The sequence below is a fragment of the Manis pentadactyla genome, chromosome X (genome assembly GCF_030020395.1).
Source record: "Manis pentadactyla isolate mManPen7 chromosome X, mManPen7.hap1, whole genome shotgun sequence".
Classification (NCBI taxonomy): domain Eukaryota; kingdom Metazoa; phylum Chordata; class Mammalia; order Pholidota; family Manidae; genus Manis; species Manis pentadactyla.
In genome coordinates, this window is record NC_080038.1 from 56,996,359 (window position 1) to 57,013,184 (window position 16,826).

Here is a 16,826-nt window from a genome sequence, read left to right on the forward strand (position 1 = left end):
TCAACAGTATAAATTGAGATTCTAATGCATAGTTGTTACCTATATTAATAGAGATTTGTAAAATAGATCACTGATTTATGAAATATTTGAACTAAAATATGATTTATTCTTGCCCTTAAAAAAACCTCCATAAAAAGAAAACAAACCACCTAATTTTAAAAGGGGGAAAATATTTGAATAGGCACTTCACTATGAAAGAGATAGGAATCATAAATAAGCATTTAAAAAGATTCAATAGCATTAGTCATTAGAGAAATGAAAGTTAAAGCCACAATGAGATATTACTATACACTTACTAGACTGACTAATTTTTTTTTAACTGACCATACCAAATGTTAGAAAGAAGGTGGAGAATCTAGAACTCATACTGGTAAGAATTTAAATTGATAAAGTTACTTTGGAAAACAGTTTGGCAGCTTCTTAAAAAGTTAAAAATAGGAGTACCATGTGAACCAGTCATTCCACTCTTAATTATTAACCTGAAAAAATGAAGGCATATGACAGTTATTTAACCAACCAAAAGGAAAGCATATGTCCAAACAAATATTTGCAGACAAATATTCATTGCATCTTTATTTGTAAAGGTGGAAATAATCCAAAGATTCAATTACAGGTGAATAAATAAATTATAATATATTCATACAGTGCAATACTACTCAGCAGCAGTCTAGAAGCAGAAATAAAAATGTACCAGGGGATGGAGGGAGCCAAGATGGCGGCATGTGTAGAGCAGCAGAAATCTCCTCCCAAACCATATATATTTTTGAAAATAAAGCAAATACAACTATCCCTAAAAGAGAGACCAGAAGATACAGGACAACAGCCAGGCTATATCCACACTGGTGAGAACTCAGCACTTCATGAAGGGGGTAAGATACAAGCCATGGTCCAGCAGGACCCGAGCACCCCTCACCCCAGCTCCCAGCAGGAGGAGAGGAGTCGGAGAGGAGAGGGAGAGGGAGCCCAGAACTGCTAAACACCCAGCTGTAGCCATCCACACCAGAGCTCAGACACACAGTGCATGTGTGGGGTGCTGGAAACTAGGAAAACAGGACAGTAAAACCTGTGAGTGGGTCCCTGCAGCCGGCGTCCCTGGGACAAAGAAAAGCGAGTGCTTTTTGAAAGTCTTAAAGGGACAGGGACCCCACAGCTGGAGGAAACATCCCAGGACACTTAGCCTAGCAGCTGGGAATCCCGGGGAACTCCAGGTGCCCTAACCCCTGGGCAGCAGAGCAGTTCAGAGCCCCCTCACAGAGATAAACAGTCTCCCGCCCATCTCCCCTCCAATGTGGCTCCACCATATTGGAGAAGCAGCATGAGGCAGCAGGGCAGGGCTTCTTTCACATTGGCTGGGCAAGAATTAGAAACCCCATCTGGGTGAAGCTGCCCAGGACAAGCCACTAGGGGTCTCTGTTCTCCCAGGAGAGGAAGGCCACAACTGGCAAGAAGGGATGTTCTCCCAGCCAACACATGTGACAGCTCCCCACAAATACCTCTATCACCATGAAAAGGCAAAAGAATTTGATATACATACCAGACTAACCCAGACATCCTCCCCTGACAAGGAATCTTGGGAGATAGACCTAACTAATCTTCCTGAAAAAGAATTCAAAATAAAGGTCATAACCATGCTGATGCAGCTGGAGAGAAATATGCAAGATCTAAGGGATGACATATGGAAGAAGATTACAGAAATGAAACAATCTCTGGAAGGATTTATAAGCAGAATGGATAAGATGTAAGAAGCCATTGATGGAATAGAAACCAGAGAACAGGAACGCAAAGAAGCTGACACAGAGACAGATAAAAGGATCTCCAGGAAAGAATCAATATTAAGAGAACTATGTGACCAATCCAAATGGAACAATATTTGCATTATAGGGGTACCAGAAGAAGAAGAGAGAGGGAGGAAATAATCATTCAGACGATGGAAGCATACAGAACTCCAAACAGAAGGGACCCACGGAGGACAACACCCAGACACATAATAATGAAAATGGCAAAGATCAAGGACAAGGACGGAGTTTTAAAGGGTGCTAGAGAGAGGAATAAGGTCACCTACAAAGGAAAACCCATCAGCCTATCATCAGACTTCTCAACAGAAACCTTACAGGCAAGAAGAGAATGGCATGATATATTTAACACAATGAAAAAGAAGGGCCTTGAACCAAGAATACTGTATCCAGCACGATTATCATTTAAATATGAAGGAGGGATTGAACAATTCCCAGACAAGCAAAAGTTGAGGGAATTTGCCTCCCACAAACCACCTCTACAGGGTATTTTACAGGGACTGCTCTAGATGGGAGCACTCCTAAGGCTAAACAGATGTCACCAGGGAAAATAAAATCACAGGAAAGAAAACAGACCAACCAAATATTAACTAAAGGCAAAAATAAAATCAGCTACCCAGAAAAGCAGTTAAAGGAAACACAAAAGAGCACAGAATAAAACATGCAACATATAAAGAATGAAGGAGGAGGAATAAGAAAGGAGAGAAATAAAGAATCACCAGACAGTGTTTATAATAGCTCAATAAGTGAGTTAAGTTAGGCAGTAAGAAACTGAAGAAGCTAACCTTGAACCTTTGGAAAACACAGATCTAAAGCCTGCAATGGCAATAAGTACATATCTTTCAATAACCACAATAAATGTAAATGTACGGAATGCACCAATAAAAAGACACAGGGTAATAGAATGGATAAAATAGCAAGACCCATCTATATGCTGCTCACAAGAGACTCACCTCAAACCCAAAGACATGCACAAACTAAAAGTCAAGACATGGAAAAAGATATTTCATGCAAACAACAGGGAGAATAAAGCAGGTGTTGCAGTACTAGTATCAGACAAAGTAGACTTCAAAACAAAGAAAGCAATAAGAGATAAACAAGGTCAATAAATAATGATAAACGGGTCAGTCCAACAAGAGGATACAACCATTATAAATATATATGCACCCAACACAGGAGCACCAGCATATGTGAAACGAATACTAACAGAATTAAAGGAGGAAATAGAATGCAATGCATTCATTTTAGGAGACTTGAACACACCACTCACTCCAAAGGATAGATCCACCAGACAGAAAATAAGTAAAGACACAGAGGCACTGAACAACACATTAGAGCAGATGGACCTAATAGACATCTATAGAACTCTACATCCAAAAGCAACCAGATACACATTCTTCTCAAGTGCACATGGAATATTTTCCAGAATAGATCACATACTAGGCCACAAAAAGAGCCTCAGTAAATTCCAAAATATTGAAATCCTACCAACCAACTTTTCAGACACAAAGGTATAAAACTAGAAATAAATTTTACAAAGAAAGCAAAAAGGCTCACAAACACATGGAGGCTTAAAAACATGCTCCTAAGTACTCAATGGATCAACGATCAAATTAAAATGGAAATCCAGCAATATATGGAAACAAATGACAACAACAACACAAAGCCCCAAGTTCTGTGGGATGCAGTGATAGAAGTCTAAAGAGGAAAGTATAAAGCAAACCAGGCATATTTAAAGAAGGAAGAACAATCCCAAATGAATAGTTTCACGTCAAAATTATGAAATTGGAAGAAGAACAAATGAGGCCTAAAGTCAGCAGAAGGAGGGACATAATAAAGATAAGAGAAGAAATAAATAAAATTGAGAAGAATAAAACAATAGAAAGAATCAATGAAACCAAGAGCTGGTTCTTTGATAAAATAAACAAAATAGATAAGCCTCTAGCCAGACTTATTAAGAGAAAAAGAGAGTCAACACACATCAACAGAATCAGAAACAAGAAAGGAAATATCACGACGGACCCCACAGAAATACAAAGAATTATCAGAGAACACTATGTAAACCTATATGCTAACAAGCTGGAAAACCTGGAAGAAATGGACAACTTCCTAGAAAAATACAACCTTCTAAGACTGACCAAGAAAGAAACACAAAATCTAAGCAAACCAATTACCAGCAAAGAAATTGAATTGGTAATCAAAAAACTACCCAGGAACAAAACCCCCGGGCCAGATGGATTTACCTCAGAATTTTATCAGACATACAGAAAAGACATAACACCCATTCTCCTTAAAGTTTTCCAAAAAATAGAAAAGGAGGACTCATTCTATGAAGCCAACATTACCCTAATACCAAAACCAGGCATAGACCCCACCAAAAAAGAAAATTACAAACCAATTTCCCTGATGAATGTAGATGCAACAACAGTCAACAAAATATTAGCAAACCGAATTCAAAAATACATCAAAAGGATCATACACTATGACCAAGTGGAATTCATCCCAGGAATGCAAGGATGGTACAACATTTGAAAATCCATCAACATCATCCACCACATAAACAAAAAGAAAGACAAAAACCACATGATCATCTCCATCAATGCTGAAAAGGCATTTGACAAAATTCAACATCCATTCATGATAAAAACTCTCAGCAAAATGGGTAAACAGGGCAAGTACTTCAATATAATAAAGGCCATATATGATAAGACCACACCAAAGACCCTGAATAGCCAAAGCAATCTTGAGAAGGAAGAATAAAGTGTGGGGGGATCTCGCTCCCCAACTTCAAGTTCTACTACAAAGCCATAGTAATTAAGATAATTTGGTACTGGCACAACAACAGAGTCACAGACCAGTGGAACAGGATAGACACTCCAGACATTAACCCAAAAATATGTGGTCAATTAACATATGATAAAAGAGCCATGGACATACAATGGGGAAATGACAGTCTCTTCAACAGATGGTGCTGACAAAACTGGACAGCTACATGTAAGAGAATGAAACTGGATCACTGTCTAACCCCATACACGAAAGTAAATTAGAAATAGATCAAATACCTGAATGTAAGTCATGAAACCATAAAACTCCTAGAGAAAAACATAGGCAAAAATCTCATGGACATAAACATGAGTGACTTCTTCATGGACATTTCTCCCCGGGCAAGGAAAACAAAAGCAAAAATGAACAAGTGGGACTATATCAAGCTGAAAAGTTTCTTTACAGCAAAGGATACCATCAATAGAAAAAAAAGGTACCCTATAGTATGGGAGAATATATTCATAAACGACAGATCCCATAAAGGGTTGACATCCAAAATATATAAAGAGCTCATACACCTCAACAAACAATAAGCAAATAATCCAATTAAAAAATGGGCAGAGGAGCTGAACAGACAGTTCTCCAAAGAAGAAATTCAGATGGCCAAAAGACACATGAAAAGGTTCTCCACATCGCTGATCATCAGAGAAATGCAAATTAAAACCATAATGAGATATTACCTCACACCAATAAGGATGGCTACCATCCAAAAGACAAACAACAACAAATGTTAGCGAGGTTGTGGAGAAAGGGGAACCCTCCTACACTGCTGGTAGTAATTTAAACTAGTTCAACCATTGTGGAAAGCAGTATGGAGGTTCCTCAAAATGTTCAAAATAGACATAACATTTGACCCAGGAATTCAATTCCTAGGAATTTACCCTAAGAATGCAGTATCCCGGTTTAAAAAAGACAGATTGACCCCTATGTTTATTGCAGCATTATTTACAATAGCCAAGAAATGGATGCAACCTAAATGTCCATCAGTAGATGAATGGATAAAGAAGATGTGGTGCATATACAGAATGGAATATTATTCAGCCATAAAAAGAAAACAAATCCTACCATTTGCAACAACATGGATGGAGCTAGAGGGTATTATGCTCAGTAAAATAAGCCAGACAGAGGAAGACAAGTATCAAATGATTTCACTCATATGTGGAGTATAAGAATAAAAAAAATAACTGAAGGAACCAAACAGCAGCAGAATCACAGAACCCAAGAATGGACTAACAGTTACCAAAGGGAAAGGAACTGAGGAGGATGCGTGGGAAGGGAGGGATAAGTGGGGGGAAGAAAGGGGGTATTACGATTATCATGTATAATTAGCATGTGGGGGGCGCATGTGGAGGGCTGTGCAACACAGGGAAGACAAGTAGTGATTCTACGCTGATGGATAGTGACTGAAATGGGGTGTGTGGGAGGTTACTTGATAAAGGGGGGATCCTAGTAAACATAATGTTCTTCATGTAATTGTAGATTAATGATAACAAAACAAAATGTACCTGGTGTCAGAAGACCTGTGTTACCCTTCTATCTCCATCAGTGTGGTGTTTCATTACGTGGAATAAGTCACATAACATTTCAGGCCCTCAGTTTCTTCATTTAGGTAATGGAGGAAATATAATTACATTGTTTATTTAGTATTTTGGTTGTAATACTCAAATGAGTTAAATACATGGAACTGTTTGATGAACTATATTTATGTTACATTTATATTGGCCTTTTAACTTCTTATACTGATTAAATTTATGAAAATATGTTTTCTGGAATTTTAATTTTTCTCTAATATTTTCTCTATTTAAAAATGCTACATAGTCTGAGATCTTTAAGTCCTAAGTAGTAATTAACACGCTTGACACTCTTGGAAATTTTTTGCATTTGCTAAGAGATGGGAAGAATATAATTATAATTATGACTGTATGTTTTAGAATATCAATTCAGACTTTGAATTGTATTCCCTGACTTCTGGACCCCAATAAGTGATTTGGAATACTAAATCATTTAATCTATTACTCTTACATTGTGAAACTCAAAGTCTTCTGAATGTAGCATATCCTTATTATGAGGAAACATGATTAGTACTTACACATGCAATTTTGGGTCCAAAATTGTGCAGATTTCTTCTCTTTATTTGGTTTCGTGACCTTTTTAAAGCAATAATTGCATAAGAACATAAAAAAACTTACAAAAATAATTCCACCAAAGAAAATATACAAAAGTATGTCAATCATTGGATGATTACACAGCATCAGATTACTTAATAGTGTAAATTGGAATCTGACTCTTATTGGCTTACCTATATTAATGGTTTACCACATGTGAACTGTCCATTGCACTGATACATTGCTAGGTACATATAGAATAAATATATGTTCGCAGTGTATGTATATATATTTATGTTCTTAGACCCTTGAACTTGGGTTTCTACTGTGTAGATCCACTTGAATGTAGATGTGTTTCAATAAATATAAAAAGTTTTGAAGATTTATGACAATTTAAACAATGTTTTCTTTTCTCTAGCTTACTTAAGTGTAAGAATATGGTATATAATACATACAACATACAAAATATGTTAATTGTTTATGCTATCAGTAAGATTTCTGGTCAACAGTGGGCTATTTATTAGTAGTTCTATTTTGGGGGAGTCAAAACATATACACATGGATTTTCAGCCATGTGGGGGGCCAGTGCTCCCAACACCCACATTGCTCAGCTTTGTGTGTGTGTGTGTGTGTGTATTAGAGCAAGAGAAAGGGTATGACTTTTTTCCATCAGGGGAAAAACACTTTCAGATTTATCAACTATACAAAGAGGAATTATCCTTTTTTCCAACTGGTAGAAATTGGAAACAAGTTCAGTAATTTGGTGTCTTTTTCTAATAGAGACTCGTTTCTTCCTTGTGATTGTCATCTCTTCTGATAGGTAGCCCTTTAACTTGCTCATGAAATTTAGAAAATTCTTGGGATTATGTTGTATGTGTATATTTATTCTTTGCTATTGCTCGGTCATTTATTTACTTTTCTTTCTCTCTCTCTTTTTTGTTCTGTTCAGTTAAATCATTGTGAAGACAAGATGCTGGAAAGCAAGTGAAGACTGATACACTTATCCCTCTTCACCACCTCCTGTATTCTACCATGATTACACTCTAAGGAGGACATTTAGTTAATAGTCATCAATTGTGCTTCTCCTTACCCCTCTATGAGGAAGTAGCCTAATAGCCAAGTTGCAAGCTTCTTCTAAGGGCCATGAGTTTCATAGGTGACACCTGGAAAATGAGATAATGACCACCTATCTCCTTTATCCTGGGCATTCAGAAAGGTAAGTTAAGTAGCAGATCTTCCAAAGGACATATCCATATTTGCACCATTGTGTGAACCATTTTATCTCTTTCTCCAAAACATTGTTTCCTGTCCCACTATAAGATGACAGTCAACTCAATGAAATAACTGCTATTCAGTGATGAGGACAAAAAGAAAAACTTGGAAGGTCAGAAAAACGCTTCCCTCCTTGGGGATCTTATAAACTATTTGGAAGGTATTTGTGGAGTATATACTACATGTGAGCTTGGCACAGGAGACATAGGGTTTAGTAAGACTCACCCTATCCTCAAGAAGCTTAGTATAGCAGAATGAAAGCTACTGAGAACATTCTTCCTATAGAAGTGTCCTTCTAGACTCTAGAGGCAGGTCATGAGCCTTTTCATGGCTGCCCACAAATGTAGTATTAGTGCATCTACAAATCACTAAAACTAGAATCAGAAGGGGATCTCTCAAGAGTGGGTAAGGGTAAACAAAGTAAACAAGGTTGACGTTTTTATCATGATAGTTGTGGCAATAAGGAGATACAGCTAACAACATATTTGCTGGTATGGCCAGCTGAGATGACAGTACCTTATGTGATATATGTTCCTACAGATTGGTGATGCCAGGTTGAGCAGTAACTTTAAGAACCTGATAATATATGCATAGGGTATCAACTTCAGAACAGCTTTAAACTCCTGAACATGTTTCATTTCTAATAGAGTGTCATGGTTTATTTGCATAAAGCTGCATGTCATTTTCTTAAAGTTTATATGTCTAAATGAATTGCAGAATATATGCTATAATGATTTCAGGTTAAATATTATTGCCTGTGTCCCCAGTCTTGACTTTTCAACTGATTATTTCACCTATTTAGTGTCATTGCCTCATATGTCCTATTTATAGAGTAACCAAATTTTCCAAGACATTCTTAATTTTGAACATTCCCTTCTGTTATTCTTCTAAACCATCAGAGTCCAACAAGTTACAATTTTTTCAACATCAAAGTTACATCTCCACCAAGAAGCAACACAACAACCTCATTTATCAGATCTTATGGGACCTGGAGTTTGGAAAATATAGTCATGACATTACTAATACTAATATTCAGAGAATAAAAAAATATGCACAGCAGGGGAATGGATAAATAATGATAAGGACCTCTACAAACCTTTGTTATAGATATAATTTACTTCTGGACCATAGTCCAATGCTTGAACTTCTAGATGGGAAACATGTTTTAAACCACTTAAAATTAGAAAATGGTAATTGGTTATTATTGTAATGATTTAGCTATTTAATTTTCCAAAAAGATGACTAATTAATTTATTTTGATGTGAGAAAGAAATGAGTAGAAGGTTCAAGACTAGTCTTATCCAAGTGTTTTTTCTTATTTCTGTCAACTGTAAACTGCATATGTGATTTTTTAGTTAATTGGACCATGAGCAAACTAAACAATAGACAATTCTCAAGGTAGAAATATGATATATTTCAAGTCATTTGGAAATTAATGTTTATTCTAAATTGTGACCTTTTAGTACTTATGGTCTTGTTTTGCATAGAAGATCAAGAGGAAATAGTAATACCTAATCTGTAAATTGTACATAGACTATTTATGGAAACAGTCTGAATCTTAATGAAAAGTTTAGACAAAGTAGTTCTTAAATTCGCTATTCATCTGTGTCTTTCTTTTTTTAAACTATCTGTCCATGAATGCATAATGCAGCTATTATTCTTTAGACTTAGTCTTATCCACATCCATGAGTTGAGTTCTCTCATGCCTGTGGAAGATTCTAAGTATCAGCATACATGTAAGAGACTAAAAGAATCCTTTGCATCAGATTAGCACAATTATTGAAAAGAAGTGTCAACCTTTGAAATCCAAATCTCTTGCTTTCCTGACTACAGTACTGAACTTTAAATGGGTAAAACATGTTTCAGAGGATGGTTTATTGAGTTCTCACTGTAGGTTTGCTTTCTGCTCATGCAACTCTATTGAAATATTCCTTTCTCAAGGGTTTGGACTCTTTTTGACATTTCTGAATCAACAACAGAGGATAACAGCTATGATGTGATGTATAAGCCACACAAATAAATACAAATGTGGACTGTAGGCCTCCAAAGAAGAAATGAACTTGCTGAGGATCTGTGCCAGACACTAGAAATGTCTGAGATGTTAAGAGGTATGTACATTGGTGGTGGTTGTTGAGGGGGTCGGTGTTGGTAAGGGTAGAATGTTATGAGATTATCATGATCTGTATAATATGAAAAACAAGCTATTTTTATAAGAAAGTTAAGCTTCTTTCAGAAAGTTGAACTATCAAAGCAGTAGTGATAATCTGAAGAACACCGCTAATGACATTATCTTCTTAGGTTGAAAAAAAATGTAGGGTTTTGTAACAGGAAATCAGCCTAGGAGCCAGTGAAAGGAAAAGAGTTGTCATTTATTTAGTTTTACTAATCAAATACCAGGAGCTTTACATGTGTCATCCCATTTAATCCTCATAGCAATCATATGATGTATGTATTATTATGTCCATTTTACACATATAAAACAGTCTTGAACAGGTTACTTGACTTGCATAAGGTCATATAGCTATTAAGTTCAGGGTTGTGTTTTAGATGCAGTTCTCTCAACTTCTAACAGAGGACTAAACATGTAAGAGAAAACTGTGAGTTTATCATTTCTCTTATGAAGAATTGTACCTTCCCCTCATTTTAGTTCTCTGAGAAAAGTTTTTCACATAATATATCCAGAAAATGCTTTAGCAACCTCAATATATGCAACTGAAGAAAAATCAGTCGTAGAGAATAAAGCAATCATTCTCAGCAATGAAAATAGCTGTAGTTCTGACTTTTTTTCTCTTTCCTTCTTATGAAATTTTTTATATGTTATGTAAATGGAGATCAAATTTTCCAGAGCAGGTATACCCTTTGCTATGCGGAAATGAAGCCTTCCATTTTGAGATGTTTAATTTATTTAGCTAAAATGCAAATGCAGAGTTCATGCTCACTGACTCTAGATTTATTTTACATACTTTGGACATATGATCAACATAAGGAATTTAAGCCTCTTCTATTTTTATAGTTTAGATGTTTAGGTAGTTTTAAAGAGATGTGAAAAGATTAGTCTATTAAGTTACAGCTTCTAGAACTTCTTTCACGTGGCATTTATTAACTTTTAATTACATATTTTAAACTGTTTTACAGAATTCATTAAGTATGCCAAAATTATAGGCATCTGTGGTATAGTGAGTAATAGTGAGTAGATCCCTTGATTTGAAGTCAGGGAATCAGAATTGAAATCTCAGTTCTGCCTTTTATTTACTATGTAAATTTGGGTAATTCATTTGATATCTTTGGGCCTCAGTTTTCTCATCTATAATATTGGGATAATAACCCCTACCTCATATAATTGTGAGAATAACGAGATAATAAATAAGAATGAACTTTGGAGACAATAAGACTCAATGGCAATGTGAAGGAAAGGTAATCAAATGAACACTAGAGGAACACTTACTACTGTGGTAGCTGGTAATTGATTTTTTCTTTGATGCTTCCATCAAGACAAAGGCCTTCATATCTGTTAGGTGGGAGGCCTATATTTCGCGTTCTGGCTAAGAGGTGCCTCTTTGATTAACAAGGTGTGGTTATTTGATTGGCAGGTCCATCTATATAGCCATCCCTCTCAGTGTGCATGTCCTTTCCTATGATGAGGCACATTTTGGGCAGTTCCTAGTTTTGTTTGATTGTACCCATATTGGGATTAGGTTGGAACCAATTTAGCCTGGTTCTGATAGGCAAGGAAGTTATATCTTCCTATAAAGCATTTGTTGTCTTCAAGTGGGACCCCCTGAGTGGTCTTCTCCCTTGAAACTTATCTTCCCCTTCCCCAGCTGTTCATGTCTATCTTTATACCTAACATTCCCCCCTCAAGCAGTTGGGACCCAATTCTTTGGGGTTTGGGCAACAAATGCTCTGGCTGCTTCCTGCTGATAGAGGTGGTGTACCCAAACTGGTTCCCAGGGATTGCCCTCTGTCAATCAGGGTTTGAAGGTTATGACTGGTTGGTTAAGTACTGTCCGGCCCAGGGTCTGGGAGACCATGTCCAGATGAAGGTTCTGGTTGATCCAGAGGTCCCATACAGATAGAGGGTAAGGATATCTGAACTGGCTGACAGCCATCTTGAATCATCATTTGTAGATGTAGAGCCTGAAACTTGTAAGAGAGAAATCAAATAAAGAGATTAGGTAAAGGAGGTCTAGTGGTAAAGGGTACAACTAGTAAAACTAAGGGAAATACCAGGGTAGAAGGAGGGATATTAACCATGATTTCCAGCTTGAGGCTGCCATGCCAATAGTTTGAATCTTATCTGTGGAGTCTAGGATCTGCCAGACATCTTCTTGTACTTGGCCTGACTGATTGATATAGAAGTAGCATTCCTCCCCGTAGGTACAAGCAGGATCCTCCCTTGCTTACAGTGAGGAGGTCTAATGCTATGCTGTTTGGAAGAGCCACCCCAGCAAGTGAGTCTCATTGACTCTGAAGCCCTGTTAAGGCAGCAACTGTTTGGTGGAAATTCTCAGCTATTTCCTGGGATAATTGGGATTGAATGCCTAGGGAGGAACCTCCAGTGGTTGCTCCTGCAGTTCCCCATACTGAGAGGCCCACTGCCAGTAGGAGAAGGTGTCACACCCATTTGCTCAACTTTGGTGATACACCTTATAAGGCAAGGACATACTGGCCATAGCCAAGGACATACTGTCTTTTACTATAAAAGCCAAAGAGCACCATCCAGTCCATCTGGAAGGGAGCTTAAAATAAGCTCTATGTCCACACACCCAGTATAGTCCCAAAGAGGGAACAGTTGGGCAGTGAATGAGGTAATAAACAGCAGAGTTATGGTACAGTCCCTCTCCATCCATTTGGAAATTTATTCCCTTGAAGTTGAGTAGTCTGGACAGCTAAATTGGCTGCTATAAAGGGAAAAACAGTCGAGTCACGGGGTGTGGTTTGATTAGGTTGACCCATGTGTCTGGGAAAGAGGATGCCTTGGGTTGGGTTCCAGAGTAGTTGGTGGCCTTCTTATGTGAATAAGATGGAACATGACTGTTTTAAGAGTGGACTCATAAATGTGTGGGTTGTGGGCCACCCTTGACCAAAATAAGTCTGTTTGGAGGGAATTGGAAAGAGGGGTTTGACAGGAGTTCCTAGAGGACTGAGTAATAAGTTGGTCACTGCAGTAGTGTGGCCATTCATTGAAGTAATTCCCACAGAGGTATTAAGGGAAACCTGGACCTGGACATGGAAAGTGGAGTTACACTGCCAAGGCTGGAGAAGCCCAACATTGGGCCCAGAGGAAAGGTTGCTAATAATGCGAAAGGAGTAGACAACCTTCTGGCTATTTGTTAGATTGGAAAATAGGGGTCCTTCAGGAGTAGAAGTGAAACTATTCCAGCAGAGTAGGTAAGTTTCCAGGGATCTGATGAGGTAATCTTGGTTAATGGTTGTTATGGCTAAGAATCCCCATTCCAGGCTTACTGGGTGAGTTTTCACATCCATCAGGCCTAGAGTGATTGCCCATATAACTGCTGGCACTGGAATGACAGAACTCCATCCCTCGGTGGTAACACATAGCCATAAGTATCTGGTGAGGTTAGGGAGTTCAACCTTCTGGTTTACTAGATCAAGGGCTGAGTTTTTTATGGGAAAGCCATAGTTAGGTGGGTGGTCAGTTGTGGCCTTGGCACTGGCTGAGGCCAAAAACAGAACTAATGGCAGCCAAGATAATAACATTACTTATCTGAGACTTCTGCTGTGGTCCTTTTGTAAAAGAATCTTAGATCTTCTACTGGTTCACAAGCATAAGCTGGTTGTGTTGTCTCAAGCCCATGCATGGTCCAGGGCTTGACCCATGAGTGGTGAATCCAGCTAGTGATCTCAGGTGCCTTAATGGTGATAGAAGAAGATGAGTACTAGATAAGGTCCCTTCCAGGTTGTTTGCAATTGGGAGGCTGGAGAGCCCTCCTTCCATAATTTGATTAGGACCTGGGTTCCTGGTGGATATAAGGGGTCATTTGGGTTTACTGGGAATCTATGACAACCCATATTCTCTTAGGACCTGCTGGAATTGACTTAACTTGCATATCGATGTAAAGCTAAGGCCTCTGAATCAAGGAGAATCTCTGATTGAATGAAGGGACTCCCATACAATTGCCTCAAATGGGCTGAATTCCAAGGATGCCTTGGGTGCTACCCTCATTTTTATGAGGGCAATTGGGAGTGCCTCTGCCCACTGAAGGGCAGTCTCCTGGGTGATTTTTCTTATGGCTTATTTTAAGAATCAGTTGTCCAGTTCCACCTTCCCAGGGGATTGGGGTCACCAGGAGTAATGTAAGCCGTATTTAATCCCTGGAGCCTTAAACACATTCTGAACAATGGAAGCTGTGAATGCAGGGCCATTGTCACTCTGAATGAAGAGTGGAGGCCCAAACCTGGGAATAATTTCATGCAACAGCTTGCTGGCTACCTCAGTGAACTTCTCTTTCTGAGTTGGGAAGGCCTCTATCCATCTTGTGAAGATGTCTACAAACAACAGTAGAAACTTAGACTGTGTGGTGGAAGGCATTTCTGTAAAATCTAGTTGCCAGTCCTCCCCTGGTATGTCCCTGCTCATTTATGTGGCCTGAACCAGGGAGGACTTTCATGCCCCTTGAGGGTTATTGAAGGTACAGGTAGGTCAGGCTTTGGACACCTGTTCAGTGACCTTAGAAAAGTCCCTCCCTGAGAACACCTTGGATGTTAGAGTGACAAGGACATTTCTCCCTAGATGGGTATAGCATCATGTAAGGATGTTAATACCTTCCAAAGGAAGTTTTGGAGTAGAAAAAGAACCTTTCCTTTTTGGAGCCATCCTGAAGACAGGGGCTCAATCCCTTTTGCTGTGCCTAGGTCCTTTCCTCTGGTGTGTGGATAGGTGTGGGAAGGGCTTCAGATCTGGTACCACAGTGTCCAGAAGAGGTTCCTATAAGACTTCCTCTCTGACTGTTTCATCAGCCATCTGGTTCCCTTTGGCCACTATAATATATACATTTTGGTGGCCTTTACAGTGTACAGTAGCCACTAATTTGGGCAGCAAGGCTGCCTCCAAGAGGCATTTGATCTGGTCAGCATATTTGATCTGAGAGTCTCAGGAAATTAGAAATCATCACTTCCCCCATACAGCTGCATGTGCATGGAGGACAAGAGAAGTGTACTTGGAGTCTGTGTAAGTGGTTGTTATTCTCTCAGCTAGTTCAACGGCTCATGTCAGGGCAACAAATTCAGCCAATTGGGCAGAAGTGCTAGGGGGTGAGGACCACAGCATATCAAGCTACTTGCCTCCAATTTGACATAAAGCTACTCCCATCAATGAATCAGATTTCATCAGGACTGTTCAAGGGCTGGTCAGTCAGATCAGGGTGGGGACTAGTGGATAAGGAGAATGTTTCTTCACAAGAATGAAGTACGAGAGTATTATCAGAAGGGGGCAGCAGGGTAGCAGGGTTTAAAGAACATTACAGGTGGAGACTATAATCTCTGGGTTTTCTAAGTGGAATATTTGACTGTCAGACAACTAAATATGGCTTTTGTTCTATAATAGGGGAGCCACCTGATGGCTGGTGGAAAACTGAAGGGGAGACCCCAAGGTGAACTCCACAAGCAGCTAGAAGTCTCAAGCATTCTGGCCATCCTTGGGATTCTGAACCAAGTCTCTTGGATAGGTATCCCAGGGACCTTGTACTGGACCTAGTGTCTGGGATATTACTCCCAGGGCCATGCCTTCCCTTTCATGCACATATAAGTGAAAAGGTTTGGAAGGATCAGGCAGTCCCAAAGCAGGTGTCTGAAGCAGGAGATCTTTTAACTGCTGCATTGAGTTTTGCTGTTCAGGCACCCATAAAAAGCATTCCCAATCATATTTTCCTTTTAAGCAGTCATATAAGGACTTGGCTATTAAGCCATAATTTGACATCCAAATTTGTCAGTATCCTGTAAGCCCCAGGAAAGCCCTTAGCCGTTTATGGGTGGTTGGCTCAGGTAGCTGGATAATGCCCTAGACCTAATCAGAGGAAAGTCTCCGGTTGCCAGGTGACAATGGGATCCTTAAGTAATAGATATTTTGTTGTGCTAATTGAGCTTTAGATCAGAATGCTTTTCACCCATGCTCTGCCAAAACAATTTAGGGCCTGGATGGCATTCTCTTAGGCCTTAGCTTGGGTGAGTGAGCAGATAAGATCATCTACATATTGGAGGATGGTGCCCCACTAAAGCTGTAAATCTTATAAATCCTGAGATAAGACTTGTCCAAATAGGAGGGGGCTGTCTTGAAAGCCCTGTGGCAACAGGTTAATTTTAGGTGGAAAGCACCTGGATTATCCTATTCAAAGGCAAAAAGATATTGTGAGTGGGGACTTAGTGGTATACAGAAAAAGGCCTTCCTTATGATCTAAGGTGCTGAAGACCTTATGATCATGAGGTCTCTGGAGGGATGGTTCCCAGCAAAGTATAGGGGTTTGGAACCACCAGATGAAGGGGAATTACTGCTTCATTTATTATCCTTAAGTCTATGTACCAGATGGTAAGAGCTGTCTCATTTTCTTATAGGCAGAATTGGGGTGTTGCAGGGAGAGTTAGTGGGTATTAAGAGTCAATGTTGGATAAACTTGGATATTAAAGACTGAAGTCCCTTTTGAACCTCAGGCCTGATGGGCTATTGTTTCCAGTTTGGGAACTTAGTAGGATCCTTTAGTCCAACTATCACAGAGGAAGCCTTAATGGCTATCTCAGAGATGTCTTGGTGCCAGACATCAGGGTTGATAAAATTTTCCTAAGGTGCTGGTTTTTGTCCTGAGTTCTCTTTATCAGC

The 16,826-nt window shown here is 39.0% G+C and overlaps 1 protein-coding gene across 1 annotated transcript in view; it reads left to right on the forward strand.

The window, feature by feature from the left end:
* Positions 1 to 16,826, forward strand: part of ZC3H12B (zinc finger CCCH-type containing 12B) — a 267,790-nt gene that overhangs the window by 92,592 nt on the left and 158,372 nt on the right. Inside the window, exons 2-3 of the mRNA XM_036892719.2 lie at positions 7,671 to 7,937; positions 9,935 to 10,101. The gene's annotated coding sequence lies outside the window, so the exon portion shown is untranslated. The remainder of the gene's footprint in view (positions 1 to 7,670; positions 7,938 to 9,934; positions 10,102 to 16,826) is intronic.